Here is an 18,970-nt window from a genome sequence, read left to right as displayed (position 1 = left end):
ATATGAAACACTAGTAAGCAGTGCTCTAGGTTCTAGAAGTAAAATCCTCAGATCAACAGGCAATGAGACACTTATTTATTTGTCTTATTTCCCACTAAAACTTCTTGAAGCCAAAAAGCATTACAGTGAAGAAGGACGCAATTGTGTATCTGAAAGCACTAACCAGGGTACAAAAGAAATATAGATGGGATGAGTGAATAGTAAACTGAGAACATTCCCCAAGTCTGGGAGATGTGTGGTGAGCCCGTATATGGTCTCTGACATTCTGAAGCAAGGGTCAGTTGGGTCTCAATATGATTCAACGTACAAAGAAAAAATGGGAAAAAATGAAAGGCAGATGAATATAAGACAGCTCACTTTGTATCTTTGATTTAATCTGTTCTTTTACTTCTTGTCCCCCTTTCTCTAAAGTAAATCTCTTTCAACGTACATTGATTGTTCCTTTCAATGACAGCACCATAACACTGAAACCAAAGATCTATTTCTTGTTTCATAATACAATTTACATTCAAACACCCAACAAGACAACTTGTTTTTTGTTTTACAACACCAACTGGAAACATTCTAAAGGCAGACACTCTTCCACCTCCAAACTCAGGCAAGATCTAGCTCACCATCACTCTGTATTAATTCCAAGATAATATGATCCTAGAGACCAACAACAAATTTGCAGTGAAAAAAATTTCCTTAGCCTTTGAGAACTCCATTTACTCTTTTTTTAAAAAAACAGAAATAATCATTTTGAATATGTTTCAGGAAGTGAGGGAAGAAAAGTTATAGTAGAGAAATAACAAAAGGCCCATACTATCTTGCAGAGATTCCCTAATTGGGCTTCCAATATATAGAAAGCTCTCCTATTTCCCAAAAGAAAAGACCCCACCAAGAATACATATTAGAAAAATCACTCATGATGATGAAAAACTTCCTCTATTTAGTAGGGATATGGTGAGGAAGAAGTTTCAGGAGACTATAGATGTGGAATGCTGTATATGCTGTCAGAAGAGATCTCTGGGCTAATTGGTTCTGCTTAATTGTCTTCATTACAAGGTACAATTCTGGCTATGATGTAAAAACAAAAAATAAAAACTCAGTGATAAAACTTTAAATTGAATCCTTTAAAAGCTCCCAGAAAGAAAATGGGTAAGTTAAAGAATGAAGAAAGACAAGAAGCTTGAAAAGAGAGCACAATGAAATTAACAGTTCAAGAAATAGAAGGGTCTAGTTTGTAATTAAAAGAATGAGACATGAAAGCTCTCATTTTCCCTTGAAGATTTTTATATAACATACAGAGTATGAAAGTTATAATAGAGCATATTTTACCTTCATTTTCTGCTATTGAATCCCTTTTCCCAGTTTCTGGGCAACTATGCAATCATGTGACATACAGAAAAAGATAAATAAAACAATATCCCCACCTCATCAGGAGTTACAAATGCAAACAGTGTCTTGAGATGGCACTCGAAAATTCCAAGGTTTTCTGAAGATAGCAAATCTGGCATGACGCAAGAAAGGGAAAAAGATAGCAGGGGGGAAACAGCAACTTTGAAATAAATGGCCTTGGAAAGGGAAACATTCAGGTGCTTACCAAAAGACAACAGTATAGAAAACATTGTCTGTTGGAAGAAAATAGAAACTCAGAAAGGCAAAGACAAAATCAAGAGATGAGGCTTCAAAAGGGAATTCCATGGCAAATAAGAATTGTTAGTAAAAGGGGGCAAACGAAGGTTTAAATGAGAAGGAATTGACCTTGATACAAAAGGTGTGTGAAGTATTCACCTGAGGATAACGAGAAATGTTCATGGTTCATAAGCACTACTGGGTCACACCATGGTTTTGGCTCTTACTAGGAACCCTTCTGGTCATTGATAAGAAAACCTGTTGGCTACATCGCAGCTCTTCACAAATGTGGGCCAGACAGGTTTAATTGTTACAAGTGTCAATACAACGGAGGTATCACTTGTTTTTCTTCAACATTTAAAAGATTTACAGGAAATCTCATAGTAGTTCAGCTGAGAGGCTAAGCCTGTCCTTAAATTGGCCCAAAGCCAGTACTTCAGTGAGTAACTTTAATTCTTGGGATACAGTCATACAATCAGGAAGCAATTCTGACCCCAATAAGGTCAGTGTCATAGTCAACTACCTAGTGCTCAATTTAGAGACATAACTATAGCAACTACTGTGCCCAATAAGTTATTAGAGGAGATTTATTGACGGATATGCTTGAATAGCAGGGCCATTAATTGCAATTACCAGACAAGACACTTTGTTCATCTAGGGAACTGAATGCCAAAATGCCCTAACAACTTTAAAATCCCATTTGCTCTTAGGCTCTCTGATGGCATTACAGCACCTGACTACAGCTTGAAAACTCTCTGAATAGAAGAATAAAGTGAACTCCATTTTCATACAGTTCTGGTGACATGAGAAGAATGAGAAAAATGCTTCCATATTTGGCTGGGCATTCTAGACAGAACCTGACACGATGGCAAGTGGTGCATATTTGACCTTCAAGTAAATCTATCTAAACTGCCCCCCAAAAGAGCCATACATAATCCCAAGAAATTCCGCACCATGACGTGAGTATGCTGAAGTAGACTCAATGCTCTCTATACCAACATATGATTTTAGTATTCTATCTCTGCGGTCTTTGCTAAGGGTTTCATTCCTCCCCGAAATATCTTCCTACCTCATCTCTGACAATACATGTCAATCACTTTCTTCAAGATCCAACACAATACTCAACTCTTCTCAGGCTTTCTTGACAAATCTTAGCCTATTCTGATCACTCTCATGCTCTCTGTTTCTCAGTACTTACATAAAAGAATTCCTTATTATCTCTACCTAGATAATATACTTTATACTATATTATCTCTAATTGCAATTTATTTTACATCCCTATCACTCTACTGAAACTGTCATCTCTCAAGATTACCAACAAACAATTGCCCAATCCCATCCTTTTCCTTCTTGATAGTTTCCTCCTTGGATTCCATAACCAAATTGTCTCTTCAGTTTCCTCCTACCTGCCTGACCATTCCTTCTCAGTCTCCTATGTTTATCCATTTTCCTTCACCTTCCCCGTAAATTCACATGTCTCTCAGGGCTCTGAAATGCCCTTTTCTCTTCTTTTTCTCTATCTCACTGGCCTCTATCATTGTCTCTATGCAGATGACTCCAGCATCTATGTTTAACTCTAGCCCTGAAATCTTCCCTTTAATTCTACAATTTCATCTCTTACTGTCCACTTAAAGAGTTTGTCGAGATATCCTTCTAGCACCTTTGAACTTAACATATCTAAGACTGAACTGACCATCTTCACCTCAAAATCTGTTCTTTTTCTACTAAAGGCAGCACTGTTTCTTTTAAACCTTATGCCATATAAATGTGAGCTATTTTATTATTCTCCCATTCACTCAGACCCAAATTTTCAAGTCATCTCTGACTCTTCCTCTCTCTCACCTCCAACAACCAAATAGTTGCCAAGACCTAACAATTCTTCCTCCACAGAATCTTTAATATGCTTCCCTTTCTCTCCGTTCATCCTACCATGATGCAGCACTTCATCACCTTTTGCCTTAACTACTTGAACAGCCTATTAACTGTTTTCCATGTTTCCTGTCTCTATCCTTTCCAATCCATCTGTCAAAATAATTTTCCCAATACATAGGTATAAACATGTGACTCCCTTGCTAATAATAATAATAATAATAATAATAATAACAATAACAATAATAATAACAATAATAAATGTTAAAAGCACCTTCAATTGCTCCCTATTACCTATACAATAAAGTAGAAAATCCTTACCCTGGCATGCAAGGCACTCCACAGTTTAACTCCAACCTACTTTTCTAAGCCTTATTAAACATTATTTTTAGCCGTCTATATTACAATTAAACTGGCACAGTGCTGTTACCCAATCTCATCTTCAACCTACATTCCCATGTTGCCACATTCATGAAGACTATCCTCCACACCTAGAAGACACTCTCTCCTCACCTCCCCCTGTTAAAACTTTCTCATCCTTCAAGATCCAGTTCTGGTGACACCTCCTCCATGATGTCTTCCCTCTTCAATTCTTTATTTTTTTTTTCTGCCTTTATCCTTTGCTCTTAACACATTTTACCTCATATGTACTTCTTTGTGTATGTGTTGCATTTCCCTATTAGATTTTAAATTCCTGATGGGCAAATAGTGCCATGTAGCAGTTCCTTGTTAAGTATATATTGCTTTGAATTTAAATTTTCTATATTTTCTGGTCATTTCTTCTATGTATAACATGTATATCTCTCCAACTAGATCATAACCTCACTGAAGGCAAGAAATGTCTACTTTTTTTTACCATTCACCCCCCCACCCTCCAGAGTTGAGATCAGTTCTGCTCTACATGAAGTCTTTTTAAATGTTTATTAAATAAATGGTTGGTAGTATGGTTTACCTGAATCCCTTATCCATACATTTTTACTTTTCCATCTCTGATAGAGGATATAACCACCAACTATTCAGTTTTAATTCTTCCTGTAGGGTGTCTGAGTATGCAAACTAAAATAGAAATAAAGGGGATAAAAAAATCTCCTAAAGGAAGGAGACATTTAGGCAATGACCCTTCATTCCACTGGTTTTACATGTTGATTTTCTTTTATCTGCCCAGCTGGCAGTTTCATTTAACAGACTCAAGGCAGATTACAAATTACAAATCTCCCCCTCCAAATTCCAAACCCACTTGATAATCTCTCAGTTCATAAATTTAGCACTGAAGAAATGCAACATTTTAAACTTGAGACCAGTGAAACAGATCTCTCAGACTTTTAAGACAATAATGGTTCACTATCTTTCTGGAATGATTTGGATAGGATTCTTCCCAGAGGTATGAGGATGGAATAAATGGCACTATGCAGTCTCTTCCAACTATGGGATTCTGTCTTTTTTCCAATTAACTCAATGAATTTTGCCTCCAGGTACCAGTTCAAAATAGGAATTACCAAAGGTGCTCCTTTCATCCAAATTCTCTCAGCATTCATATGTGGAACAACCTTGACTAACTGGTACATTCAATTAGTTAGAATTTTTCTCCACTTAACTTTTAAGAGAAAGAAGTAAATGATAGACAAGATAACAGGGGTTTATTGGAAAGACAAACTTCTTAGGTAGTTTCTGGATTCATTACAGATTCCACCTAATCTCCCACTCATTTTACAATCCTCAATAATAAGAGTTGACATTTATATAGTGCCTTGCATATATTATCTCATTTGATCCTTCTATCACCTTAGGTGGGTAAAAAGGTACCATATTCCCATTTTAAAGATGAGGAAACTGAGATCTAGAGAGGTTAAATGATTTGCACAGGACCACATAGAAATAATGGAAGCAGGATCTAAAATCAGGCTTTGTCTGATACTAAATCCAGTATTCTTTCTCCTATTCCACATGGCCTTTCTATAAGAATTTATAAGAATGATTACCTTAAGGTCTTAGAAAGTCCTCAATAAGCAAAGAATCTATGATGTTCAGTATACTTTACTTATTAAGCCAGAGACATGAACTAACATATTTTAGAAAAATCTTCAACAGCAACGGCTAAAATAAAAATTCAAGGTTAACCAAAAGATCCAGTTATGCAAATACCCCATTATTCCCATGAGCTTTGTAGCTGATCAGGGTTTTACTATATTTAGCTCACACTATACAGGAATGCAGAATCAAAGTATAAAGTTCCTTCAAAGTTTTGATAATATACTAAGATAACAGCCTATAAATATTTAACACTGAATAGTACCTGTCTTTTACTATAATATAGAAAATCTATAATATGTATTTTTTCCTCTAACACCAGCACTATAATTTGTTCCCATGACACTGCCAACACAAAAGAAAAAGGGAGGAATGTAGCTAGCCAACCACCATCACGTAAGAATGTTACCTAGGTCAGGGAAGTCACATGAAGCAAATCATCAGTTCCCCAGTGCCTCCCACTCCTCACTATAGCACATTCACCCTGACAGGTGCTATGTTAGCTTCCCAGTTCAGAAATCATTATTATGAATGAACTCTTTTACTGGGTCCCACCTTATGCTTTGGATTAGAGATTCTGATATATAATGGTGTGGTATAATGGAAAAAGCACCTTATTTAGAGTCAAGAGGGCCTGGATTCAAATCATAAGAACCTATGCGTTGTCCAGGAAGTCATTTGAGTTCTCTGGGTATTGGTTTCCTCATCTGTAAAACAAAAGGGCCAGACTGCATGATCTTTTTCACTTCTGAATCATGTAATGCTATGAATTCTGGTCTAACTCAACACAACCTTGTGTTTGTTGTGGTTTATTTTCTTTGATTGCAGCCTGGACCATGCTTTTCCCCAAGATAAGATTCCTTCTGCCCCAAGATAAAATTAATCCTTTCAACAGTCATTAACCATTCACCTCATACCTACAGAGGCCAGGGATTCTATGGGCCTTTTTAAATTTCTTTGTATACTCTCTTGCAAATATAATAGGCTAATCCTTTTTCAGAAAGGACCTTGGACAGCACCAAAGTGAATGAGAACATATCTTTGCCATTGTGGCAGAGTTGCCCTAGCAGATGCTACCTTTGCTTCCTTCCTCCTCCTCCCCCCAGCTTCTCTGAGCCCATGGGTAATTAGCCTTACCTTACTCCAGGCAGTTGGAGGAGGATGGAAGATAGAAAATGGAATTGAAAGAGTTCCCAGGTGTTTTTCCTCAGCCCTAAAAAGATCAATAGGATGCTATTTGAGGTACACACCACCTGAATCTTATGACAAGAAAAAGGTAAACAAAATTATCACCCTAACTCATCTAGGCATAATAAGAACTAAAGAGCTTTTGTTGAAAAGATTTAGCCAAAGGTTTTCACAGTTATCTCAGGAGGTCAGAGTATGGAAGAAGTGATGGAACCAAGGCGTTTGTAGTTGCGGTTCTATGTGGTCACTGAGGAGACAGTAAAATTAGGATGGCAGGGAACTACAGATGACCAGAAGAGGGCTGAGCAGAGAAGCAACAAAGCAAAGAAGCCCAACATAGAAGAACAAGTCAACTGTTGCCCCACACTGGTACTATAAGTCACGCAAACTGTGAGGGTTTGAGGAGTTGAACCTCTAGCAAATCCAAATTCTTTCCCAAATTAGGGGAGCCTTAACTGAGTATATAACTATAAAGCAGTAGTGAATATGGGATCCCTAGGAATCCTGGGAGGAGTAGGCCCACCAGAAAGGGTAGATGAGTTTACTCACTATCTATGGGCTCAGGTACTTTGGGTAACAAATCCTTTCTGGGTTTTTTGTGGGGTAGGTAGTTATATTACATAAAACCCATTTTATTTTTCATCTCTTGTTAGCCTGAGTGCTGGAGTGGATCTTCCTTTTGGGAAAGTACCATGCATTGATATTTATATATGACACCTGAGAACAAAGTGAAACAGATATTGAAGCTCCTAGAATTATCTTTGGTGGCAGCAGAAAAAAAAAGTATTTTGTGAGAGGCCTTGCCAAGTTATACCTTGGTTTGTTACATCAGATGACAAAGGCCCAAATGATATAAGAGTTATAACATTATTTTTGTGTATGTTTTAACGTGTATTTCATTTCATATTTTGACATATTAATCTCCCTAAATAGATTCTATACCCCACAAATCCAGAATCCATGTCTTCTATTTCCTTTAAATCTCTTGCCCCTCCCTCATTTCCCTTAATCCCACTCTTACCCCCAAAGACCTAATATAAGGCTCTGAACAGAGGGTATTCAATCAAGGCTCTTATTTGACTGACTAACCAGAGGCTGCTTAGAAGTCTGATAGTAAAAGCAATGAAGTCAAGTTACCAGCAAAGCTGGGCAAAGCCCAGCTTTAAAATAATCAAATAAAGACATGGGGGAGATTGGCTGTCAAATAACAGAACCACTTGGTGGGCAAAGAGTAAAAAGCATGAAAGAGAAAGAGCTTGAACTCATAGACCTTTTCAGTTCAGGACACTTGTCCCTGAAGTCAACAGGAAGGAAGGACTGCTAACTAAAGCTTGTTTGTAGAACAGATCAAATATAATGCATGAGAGAATGACTGAGAAGAACAATTCGCTGAGAAGAATGCCTAATCATTTGTTAAAGTGTCAAGGAAAAAAATGAATGTATTAAGCAAACAGAGAGATTCATTGTTTTGCAATTTTAAAAAGAAAAGTAGAATCATTAAATGACTGAAGAAGCTCTATTGTAGGCAAGACCCAACAAAACAAAAAGGAAAAATGTCATGGCCACTGTTATAACATCATTAGGGTACAAACGAATTTATAACTCCTCAGCAGATAATTTGGATTTAATCAACGTATTACTATGTTTCTTTTTCAAAATGTAGATGATACATATCCAAGATTAAATTCACAGAAACCAACCCCTAGATGTCATTGTTGCAACTGAAATATCACCTCTTTGGTCTCTGAAACTTTTAACCTTAAAAGATAGCAATGTTGGTCTGAAGAAGTCATCTACATAATATAAATTCAATACATTTTAAATTTTTTAATGCCAAGCCCAAAGTCTTCTGGATTCCTTTTCAAATGTAACAAAATATTAGAATGCTAACATGCTTTTGGTTGACAAAAATGAGATCTGAGCAAAAATAAGCTGAAAACACACATTTAAACGTGATGGATGAATAACAAGCGGAACCAATTCAATTATTAAAAAAAACTGATTATATTCTGACCCCTTTCTCTTCCTCTTTTTACAAACTGTTTGCTGATTTTTATATATAAAACCTTCTTTAGGGCTACAACCCCAATTCATATTCAAATGGCCCTAGAGAGCCAGCTACCACTCTCAGGGTTCTAGGTGTAATCCTATGAATTACTTTTTTTAAAATAATATTTTATTATTTTTCCAATTACATGTGAAAACAATTTTTAACATTTGTTCTTTTTTTATTTTGAGTTCCAAATTTTCTCCCTCCTTCTCTCTCTCCAAACCCCACTCCATGAGAGAGGAAGTAATTTGAAATAGATTATACCTTAGCAATCATGCAAAACATATTTTCATATTAATCATATTGTCCTTATTAGTCATTGTGAAAGAAAACACAGATTAAAAAACAAACAAAAAAAGAATGTGAAAAATAGTATGCTTCAATCTGAATTCACGCTCCATCAGTTTTTCCTCTGGAAGTGGATAGCTTTTTTCCTTTGGAATTGTCTTGGATCACTGTATTGCTGAGAATAGCTAAGTCATTCACAGTTGATTATCGCACAATATTGGTGTTACTGCATAAAATATTCTCCTAGTTCTGCTTACTTCATTCTGCATCATTTCATGTAAGTCTTTCTAGGTTTTTTTGAAAGTATCCTGTTCATCATTTCTTATAGAACAATAGTATTGCATTAAAATCATGTGCCTCAACTTGTTTAGCCATTCCCCAATTGATGGGCATTCCCTCAATTTCCAATTTTTTGCTACCACTAAAAGAGCTGCTAAAAAGATTTTTTGGGCAAATGGGTCATTTTCTATTTTTTTTTTAATCTCTTTGAAATACAGACTTGGTAGTGGTATTGCTGGGTCAAAGGGTATGCAGTTTTTTAGCCTTTTTGACATAGTTCCAACTTCAGAATTTAGAATTGTCAGGACATGGCAACCAATTGGATGAGGAGGATGAGAGGAGAGTCAAGAATGATACCAAGTCATATTAGCTACCATCATAGATTTAGAATGTGAAAGGACCTTGGAGGTCATCTAGTCCAACCCTCTCATTTTATAGATGAGGAAACTGAGGCCCAGATAAGTTAAGTGATTTACCCAACGTAACACATTTAAGTTGTGACTAGGTTATTGGGATTGTTGAAACAGAGAAATGAAGAGGAATCTCCAGAATAGTTGGAGCAGCTCACAACTCCACCAACAAAGCATTAGTGTCCCAATTTTCCCATATCCCCTCCAATATTTATCATTTTTCTTTTCTGTCATATTAGCCAATCTGATAAGGATGAGGTAGTACCTCAGAGTTGTTTTAACTTGCATTTCTCTAATCAATAGAGATTTAGAGTATTTTTTCATATGACTATAGATAGCTTTTATTTCTTCATCTGAAAACTGCCTGTTCATACCCTTTGATCACTTATCAATTGGAGAATGATTTGACTTAGTTCTCTACATATTTGAGAAATGAGGCCTTTATCACAGACACTTGCTGTAAAATAATTTTTCCCAGTTTTCTGCTTTCCTTCTAATCTTGGCTATATGTTTTTGTGCAAAATATTTTTAATTTAATATATTCAAAATTATCTGTTTTACATTTCATAAAGATCTCTCTTGTTTGATCATAAATTCTTCCCTTATCCACAGATCAGACAAGTAAAATGTTCCATAATCCCCTAATTTGCTTATGATATTACCTTTATATCTAAATCATATACCCATTTTGACTTTATTTTAGCATATGGTGTGAGGTGTTGGTCTATACCTAGTTTCTGCCAAACTGTTTTCCAGTTTTCCCAGAAGTTTTTGTCAAATAGTGAGTTCTTATCCCAAAAGCTTGGGTCTCTGGGTTTATCAAATATTAGGTATCTATGAATATTTACCACTGTGTATTTGTGTGACTAATCTATTCGACTGATCCTTTACTCTATTTCTTGGCCAGTACCAGATCGTTTCGAAGATTACTGCTTTATAATACAGTTTGAGATCTGATATGGCTAAACCACCTTCCTTCACATTTTTTATTGATTCCCTTGATATACCTGACCTTTTGTTCCTCCAGATGAATTTTATTATTTTTTCTAGTTCTATAAAGTAATTTTTGGTAGTTTCATTGGTATGGTAAATTAATTTAGGTAGGTCATTTTTATTATATTGACTCAGCCTATCCATGTGCAATTAAATTTTTTGAATTGTTCAAATCTGATTTTTTTGTGTGTGAAAAGTGTTTTGTAATTGTGTTCATATAGTTCCTGGGTTTGTCTTGGCAGGTAGATTCCTAAGTATTTTATATTATCTACAATTAATTTAAAATAGAATATCTCTATGTCTTCCTCCTAGACTTTATTGGTAATACATAGAAAAACTGATGATTTATGTGGGTTTATTTTATATCCTGAAACTTTGGCAAAGTTGCTAAAGTTAATTGTTTCAATTAGTTTTTTAGTTGATTCTCTAGGATTCTCTAAGTCTACCATCATATCATCTCCAAAGAATGATAGTTTTTCTTCAACACCCATCTTAATTCCTTTGATTTCTTTTTCTTCTACAATAGCTAACATTTCTAGAACAAGATTGAATAATAGTGGTGAAATTATAAATAATGTTTAATGTTGGTTTTAGATATGTACCACTTATCATTTTAAAGAAAGCTCCACTTATTCCTATGCTTTCTAATTTTTTAAATGGGAATGACTGCTATGTTTTGTTAAAAAGCTTTTACTGCATCTATTGAGATAATCATATGATTTTTGTTATTAATATGGTCAATTACGCTGGTAGCTTTTCTAATTTTGAACCAGCCCTATATTCCTAGTATAAATCTCATCTGGTCATAGTGTATGATCTTTGTGATATATTGCTATTTGTTTGTTTGTTTTTTGCTAAAAAAAAAATACTTTGCTAGTATTTTATTTTAAATGTTTGCATCATATTCATTAGGGAACTTGGCCTATAGTTTTCTTTCTCCCTTTTTGTTCTTCCTGGTTTAGGTATCAGCACCATATTTGTGCTCTAAAAGGAATTTGGTAGGACTCCTTTGCTTATTTTTCCAAACAGTTTATATTACATGTGAATTAATTATCCTTTAAACATTTGGTAGAATTCACTTGTGAACCCATCTGGCCCTGGGAATTTTTTCTTAGGGAGCTCATTGATTGCTTGTTCAATTTCTTTTTCTAAGATAAGGTTATTTAAGTATTCTCTTTCCTCTTCTGTTTTTATAGGCAATTAATATTTTTGTAACTCCTCATTCATTTCACTTAGATTGTTAGATTTATTGGCATATAATTGGGCAAAAAAGCTCCTCACCATTGCTTTAATTTCATCTGCATTGGTAGTGAATTTGACCTTTTCATTTTTTTATACTAGTAATTGTTTTCTTCTTTAAAAAAAACTAACTAACCAATGGTTTATCTGTTTTATTGTTGTTGTTGCTTTCACAAAACCACCTCCTAGTTTTATTCATTAGTTCAATGCTTTCCTTACTTTAAATTTTATTAATCTAGCGTTTGATTTTCAGACTTTCCAATTTGGTGTTTAATTGCAGATTTTTAATTTGTTCTTTTCCTAGTTTTTTTTTTAGTTCCATGCCCCATTCATTGATCTGCTCTTTCTCTTTTTATTGATGAGATATAAATTTTCCCTGAAGTAGTGCTTTGGCTGCATCCCACAAAATTTAGTATGTTGTCTTACTGTTGACATTATCTTTAATGAAATTGATAGTTTTCTATGATTTGTTCTTTGACCAACTCATTTTTAGGATTATTCAACTTCCCATTAATTTTTTCATGTTTCTATGGCCCTTTATTGAATGTAATTTTTATTGCATTATGATCTGAAAAGCATATATTTAGTATTTCTGCATTCATCTGTGAAATTTTTATGCCTTAACACATGGTCAATTTTTGGGTGGGTGGTTTGCCCTTTTCTTCTCCAGCTTATTTTACAGATGAGAAAACTGAGGCAAAAAGGGTTAAGTGACTTGCCTGAGGGTCATACAGCTTAAGTATCTGAGGCCTGGTTCCAAACCCAGTGCTCTATTCACTGTGCCACCTAGCTGCCCTGCTTATCTCTATTTTGTGGATGAGTTCATCCCATTCACACTTGCAATTATAATTACTGTGTATTTTCCACCATCCTGCTTTTTACCCGTTTATCCTTCTCTCTCTCTCCTTTCACTCTGTCCCTCCTCAAAAGTGTTTTGCTTCTGACCTCCTCCAATCTGCCCTCCCTTCTATCAGCATTCCCTATTTTTCTTACCCTCCTCCCCTCCTACTTCCCTATAGGGTAAGATAGATCCCTATACCCCACTGAGTCAATTCCAATGACAGTAAGTTTCAAGCATTGCCTGCTACCACACCCACCTTACCCTCCTCTGTAAAAGCTCTTTTGCACTTTTTTTATGTGAGATTATTTACCCCATTCTACCTCTCCCAACCCCCTCCTACCAGTGCATCCCTTTTTCTCACCCTTAAATTTTATTTTTTTATATCATCCCATCATAGTCCACTCACATCTGTGCCCTCTGTCTACGTACACTCCTTCTAACTGCCCTAATAAGAAAAAAGTACTTAGATGTCATAAGTATCATCTTCCCATGTACCATGTAAACAGTTTAACTTTATTGAATCCCTTATGATTTCTCTCTCCTATTTTACCATTTTATGATTCTCTTGAATCTTGTGTTTGAATGTCAAATTTTCTATTCAGCTCTGGTCTTTTTATTAGGAATGCTTGAAAAGTCCTCTATTTCATTAACTATCCATTTTTCCCCTGAAGGATGATACTCAGTTTTGCTGGGCATATGATTCTTGATTATAATCCTAGCTCCTTTGGCTTCCAAAATATCATACTCCATGCCTTCTGATCCTTTAATGTAGAATCTGCTAAATCTTGTGTTATCCTGACTCTGGCTCCATGATATTCAAATTGTTTCTTTCTGGCTGCTTGCCTTTTTTCCTCCTTGACCTGAGAGCTCTTGAATTTGGCTGCAGTATTCCTGGGAGTTTTCATTTTGGGATCTCTTTCAGGAAAGGATTGGTGGATTCTTTCAATTTCTAGTTTACCCTCTGGTTCTAGGATATCAGGACAGTTTTCCTTGATGATTTTTTGAAATATGATCTCTTGGCTCTTTTTTTTTTCAATCAAAACTTTCAGTTAGTCCAATAATTCTTAAATTGTCTCTTCTGATCTATTTTCCAAGTCAGTTTTTCTAATATTTCACATTTTCTTCTATTTTTTTCATTCTGATGATTTTGCATTATTGTTTCTTAATGTCTCATGGAGTCATTAGCTTCCACTTATCCAATTCTAATTTTTAAGGAACTATTTTCTTCAATGAGTTTTTGTACTTCTTTTTCCATTTGGCCAATTCTGCTTTTTAAGGAATTTGTCTCTTCAGCCTTTTTTAACATTTGGCCTATTCTGGTTTTTAAGGTGTTATTTTTTTCAGTATTTTTTTGTGCTTCCTTTCCCAAGCTGTTGACTCTTTCTTGCATCATTTTCATTTCTTTTCCGCATTTTTCTCTGCTTCTTATTGGATTTTTTTAAACTCCTTTTTGAGCTCTTCCAGGACCTGAGACCAATTTACATTTTTGAAGTTTATCTAAAGCTGTTTTGACATAGATCTTTGATCTTATTGTCTTCTTCTAAGTTTGTGCTTTGATCTTTCCTGTCACCATAGTAACTTTCTATAGTCAGGTTCTTTTTTTGATATCTGCTCATTTTTCCAGCCTTTTTCTTGACTTCTAACTTGATATTAAAGTTGGACTCTGAGGTAAAGCGGGTACTATTCCAAGCTATAGGATTTTTGTGCTGCTGTATTCAGAGCTAGTTCTGAGAGTCTCTAGGTTTCAGCTCTTCCAAAATAGTATGACCTAAGGAGAGGTGTGATCACTGCCCTCCTAGCCTATGCTCTGGTCTGTGGGCAACCACAAGTACTCTTCCTAGAAGTGAGACCAGGGTCCAAGCTCCAGCTAATCCTCCTCCTCATCCTGGGACTGCAACCCAAAAACACGTATGGACAATGCAACAGAGTCCTACATCCAATGCCAGCAAAAGGACACCTGGAATCTCCTTCTGACCCCCTTACTGTCTGAGAGATGAAAGCTTCAGGAATTGCCCCCACCGCCTTTGATTCAGTCACCCCCAAAGCAGGCTGTTGGCTTGCTCCAAATGACTCTTAATATTATAGGTCACAAGCTCCCATCAGTGTGATTACCACTAATAATCAGCCAGTATATACAACATCTATGAATTTGAATTTGTGTCCTAGAATTAGAAGCTATAATTCGGTTTGTTTATTGTACATATTTTTGTATATGGATATCTAATACCATCCATTTTTTTTGGATTTTTTTGCTGGCTCTCTTGTTGAGTATTACCTCCTATAAATTATTGGTTATTTTTACTGATGTTCTTCTGCCTGTGTTATGCCTTCTAATTTCTTTTTGATATGACTTCCCATTTCCTTTTTCATTTAAAAACTCTTTAATCTTAGTTACAGGACTCCAATAAAATATATTTCAGATGCACTCTATCCAAAAAAAAAAAACTTTGTTCCTGTGTTTTAAGCCATAGTCCAGAAATTCAAACCCCATTATTACTACAAGGTAACTAACTCTATAGTAGGTAAGATGTTTCAAAGTAGCATACTCAAAGCTAACACAAGACAAGGAAGAGTAGTGTGAAGCTAGCTGTGGTGTCAAATAGTTGTATATAAACCTGAGAAAATTTATGCTGCTACCAAACAAAATTCTACCCTCTGAGTTCTGAGGTATGATAGAAGACTAAATGGATCAGGAGTCAGCAACTTTTCAAATGCAGCATGCTGATTTCCACAGTAAAATAAGGAGCATGGGGAATGGCAGCTATTGTATTTGAGAAGGAAAAGGGAGATTTGAAAAGCTCTATAGCCCACTGTCATTACAGATCTTACAGATCCTACATTAAAATGCAAATCTGACTGACTTGGTACCATAACTTAAGTGCTATTAGCTAACACCTTAATTAGCAATTAGTACCACAGCAGGGATTAGCTGATCTTCAGACCTTCAGCAGAGAATCAGAATCAATCAATTGACAGATATTTAAGTGCCTGCTATATGCCAGGCATTACAGAAATGAAATAGCCTCTGCCCTCAAGGAACTTACATTCTATTGGGAAAGATAATATGTACATATATATATAATAAACAAGTATAACAAAGTATAAGTATAAATAAACAAGCATATACAAAACAAAAATAGGGTAATTTGGCAGGGTGTGAAGAGATGGCACTTGCAGCTGTAGACATAAGAAAAAGCTTCACACACATGTCCTTTGTTCAGAACTTTGAAAAAAATTAGGAATTCTAAAAGTTTGAGGTGAGGAAGGGCATGCATCCCGGGCACAGTGGATGACAGCCTTTGCAAACACACTTTAGTTGTAACAGTGTATGTACAGTAAGGCTTCAAAGACAGAATTGAAATCATGTTCTGAAGGGCTTTAAATTCCAAAAGAATTTGTATTTAATCCTAAAGGTAATAAGGAGCACTGGAGTTCATTGACCAGAGGTACGACATGGTTAGACTTGTGCTTCAGGAAAATCACATTGGCAACTCTGTGTAGAATGAATGAGAGAGGAAAGAGATGCAAGGCATGGAGACCCAATAGGAAGTTATGGCAATGGTCTAGGAGTAAGGTAATGAGGATCTGGATCAGGGAGAAGACCAATGCAAAAGAGATATTCTAGAGATCTGGCAATTAACTGACTGGACATGTATAGTGAGGGAGAGGAATCAAAATGACTACAATAGTGTGAAATGGGTGACTAGAAGGATGCCCTCAGAAGAAACAGAAAGTTGAAAAGAGGAGTGAGTTTTGAGGAAAAGACAATGAGCTCTCTTTCAGACAAATTAAATTTGAAATGTTTGTGAGACATTCGGTTCAAAATATCAAATATGAGACTAAGCTCAGGAAAGAGATATTTAGCTAATAGTAAGAAGTGAATCAGGCTTAAAGCTACTAGCATAAGTTCCTTACACAACAGCTTGGTCCTAGATCAAAGATCAGTAAACCTTTTAGCTTCAAGTGTCACTAACATAGACCTTTCAAAAGTGGGGAATGGGAGTGTTGGTACTCCTGGCAAAAGGGCCCTGGTATTCTTTGGCAGAAGCAGGAAAGAAGCTGCAGAAAGACCTGAATTCAAATCCTGCCTCAGAAACATACTAGTCCTGTGACCCTGTGTGACTCTCGGCCTTGGTTTCCTCATCTGTAAAATGAGGAGGTTGGACTACATGGTCTTTCCAGCTCTAAATCTATGATCTATAAAATGGATTATGGAAGGGAAGAGGGGGGAGAAAAGAAAAGTACATCTACTCTTGGTGACAGATTCCTCTTAGCAGCTCTTTGAGGTCAGGGACCAAAATTTTGTATCTCTTACATAGTACCTTAGGCATCATCTTGCATATAGTAGGTAATCAACAACATCTGCCAAACTGAATTAAGAACGGGACCCAGCATAGGTACAAAGAGAAGGAAGAAGTGAGAAGTAGAGAATGCCAAAAGAGAAAAGGGGGGTGCTGACAAGAGAATTCACCAAACCATAGGTTAACAGAGTAAGAGTTCAAGGGAGCTTTTGAGGTCATCTTGTCCAATTTGTTCATTATATAGAAGAGTAAACTGAAACCCAGAGAGACTAGCTGAGTTGCCCAAAATGGTAAGTAGCAGAGCTAAGACCTAAAACCAGGTCCCGATTCCAAATTCATTTACTCTTTCCATTGTCCTAAATGAACAACTTGCCATTTTCCCCATGTCTGGCCCTGCCTTTTTCCCTCAAAATCATCTCAAGTATCATGTTTAACATGCATGTAAGTTTGAATGAAAGTCCAAAGCTTCTAAGTATTTGTGTCACAAATAAGTCTTGGGGGAAAGCCTTGCTAATAGGCAAAGTAATTCTTGAAGATTATAATTTCAGAAATCCTCAATAAACAGCAGGTGGTTCCTTAGTAGAGTAGTTTTGTATTATTTAGACTACAGCTATTGGATTTAAAGATAATCTTATCTAGGCCAATCTCCCTGTGCCCCAAACTCCTGAAAAGAAAAAGAAAAAAAAGTTATAGACTCATAGTACTTGATTCAAATGAATTTAAGAAATTTCGCAGAGGCCTTCATCAAGAAAAGGCCATATTTTATTACAAAAGTACTTTCCCTTTAATAGTGGCAGTTGGGTTGTTCTATAAGTATGGCTGGAGAAGGAAGCTACCCCTTTCCTATCCCTCTAGTATAACCAAATTAAAAGATTAGGCCTCCAAAATGGAGATGAAAGTGAGGCACCCACATTGGAATTAAAACTTAAAATGACACTAGCAACACAAAGATGCTGAATCTTTGATCTTCTACGTGATATAGCCTTTAATTGACTTAATGAACTCTTTAAAGTTATGGGGAAAAGAGGTGTGTGTGTGAGTTTGTGTGTGTGTGTGAGAGAGAGAGAGTGAGAGAGAGAGAGAGAGAGAGAGAGAGAGAGAGAGAGAGAGAGAGAGAGAGAGAGAGATTGAGATTTTTAAGGACCAGGTACTATTGATAGATTTTTTTTGAAAGGTAGTATGATATGGCAGGGAAAGCACTGGACTATAAGACCTGTGTTCAAATTGTACTTGGAACATTGATTAGCTATGTCATGACAAGGTTGAGCTGCTTTCCATCACTGGGTCTTAGTTTTCTCATAGTAAAATGGTGATAATAACAATTGTACTAACTCAGAGGTGCTATGAGGAAAAAGCTTTGAAAATGTAAGCTATCATCAGAAACTTGAAACTACAATTACTTAATAGTATTGGTTAGAAATAACTACAATAGAGTTTTTTTTTTTAGTAATTGATCTGTATTATCATACATATACAGATTGCCTATCTATATGCATTATTTGCATTATAAACTTTTTTTTGTTGGTATGTGCACTTTAACTTCCAGAGAACCCTGAAAAACAAACTGTAACATTAACACTCTGACATCTTGCCAAGGTTTTTCTAACCAAAATACATCATTAAAAGAAATCCACTGAGCAATGAATGACTAATGTACCTGGCAACATGTGGTGAAAGCAGATTTGGCCCTAAAACCCATCACCATCCCCTGCCTTCAAAGATCTTCTGTGGCCCCTAGAGACCAAAAAGGGAAATACAAATGGCATCGAGTCAATAGCATTCTTTTTTTTTTATTCAGCTTCCATTTGTTCTCTTTTTCGTAAGGAAAACAATCCCCTAGGCATCCAGACATTTTATACTGCTAAAT

The sequence above is a fragment of the Vombatus ursinus genome, unplaced genomic scaffold, assembly GCF_900497805.2.
Source record: "Vombatus ursinus unplaced genomic scaffold, bare-nosed wombat genome assembly UNPS02014786.1, whole genome shotgun sequence".
In the NCBI taxonomy this organism is placed as follows: domain Eukaryota; kingdom Metazoa; phylum Chordata; class Mammalia; order Diprotodontia; family Vombatidae; genus Vombatus; species Vombatus ursinus.
The sequence above is the reverse complement of the archived record's forward strand: the minus strand, read 5'-3'. Positions refer to the sequence as shown.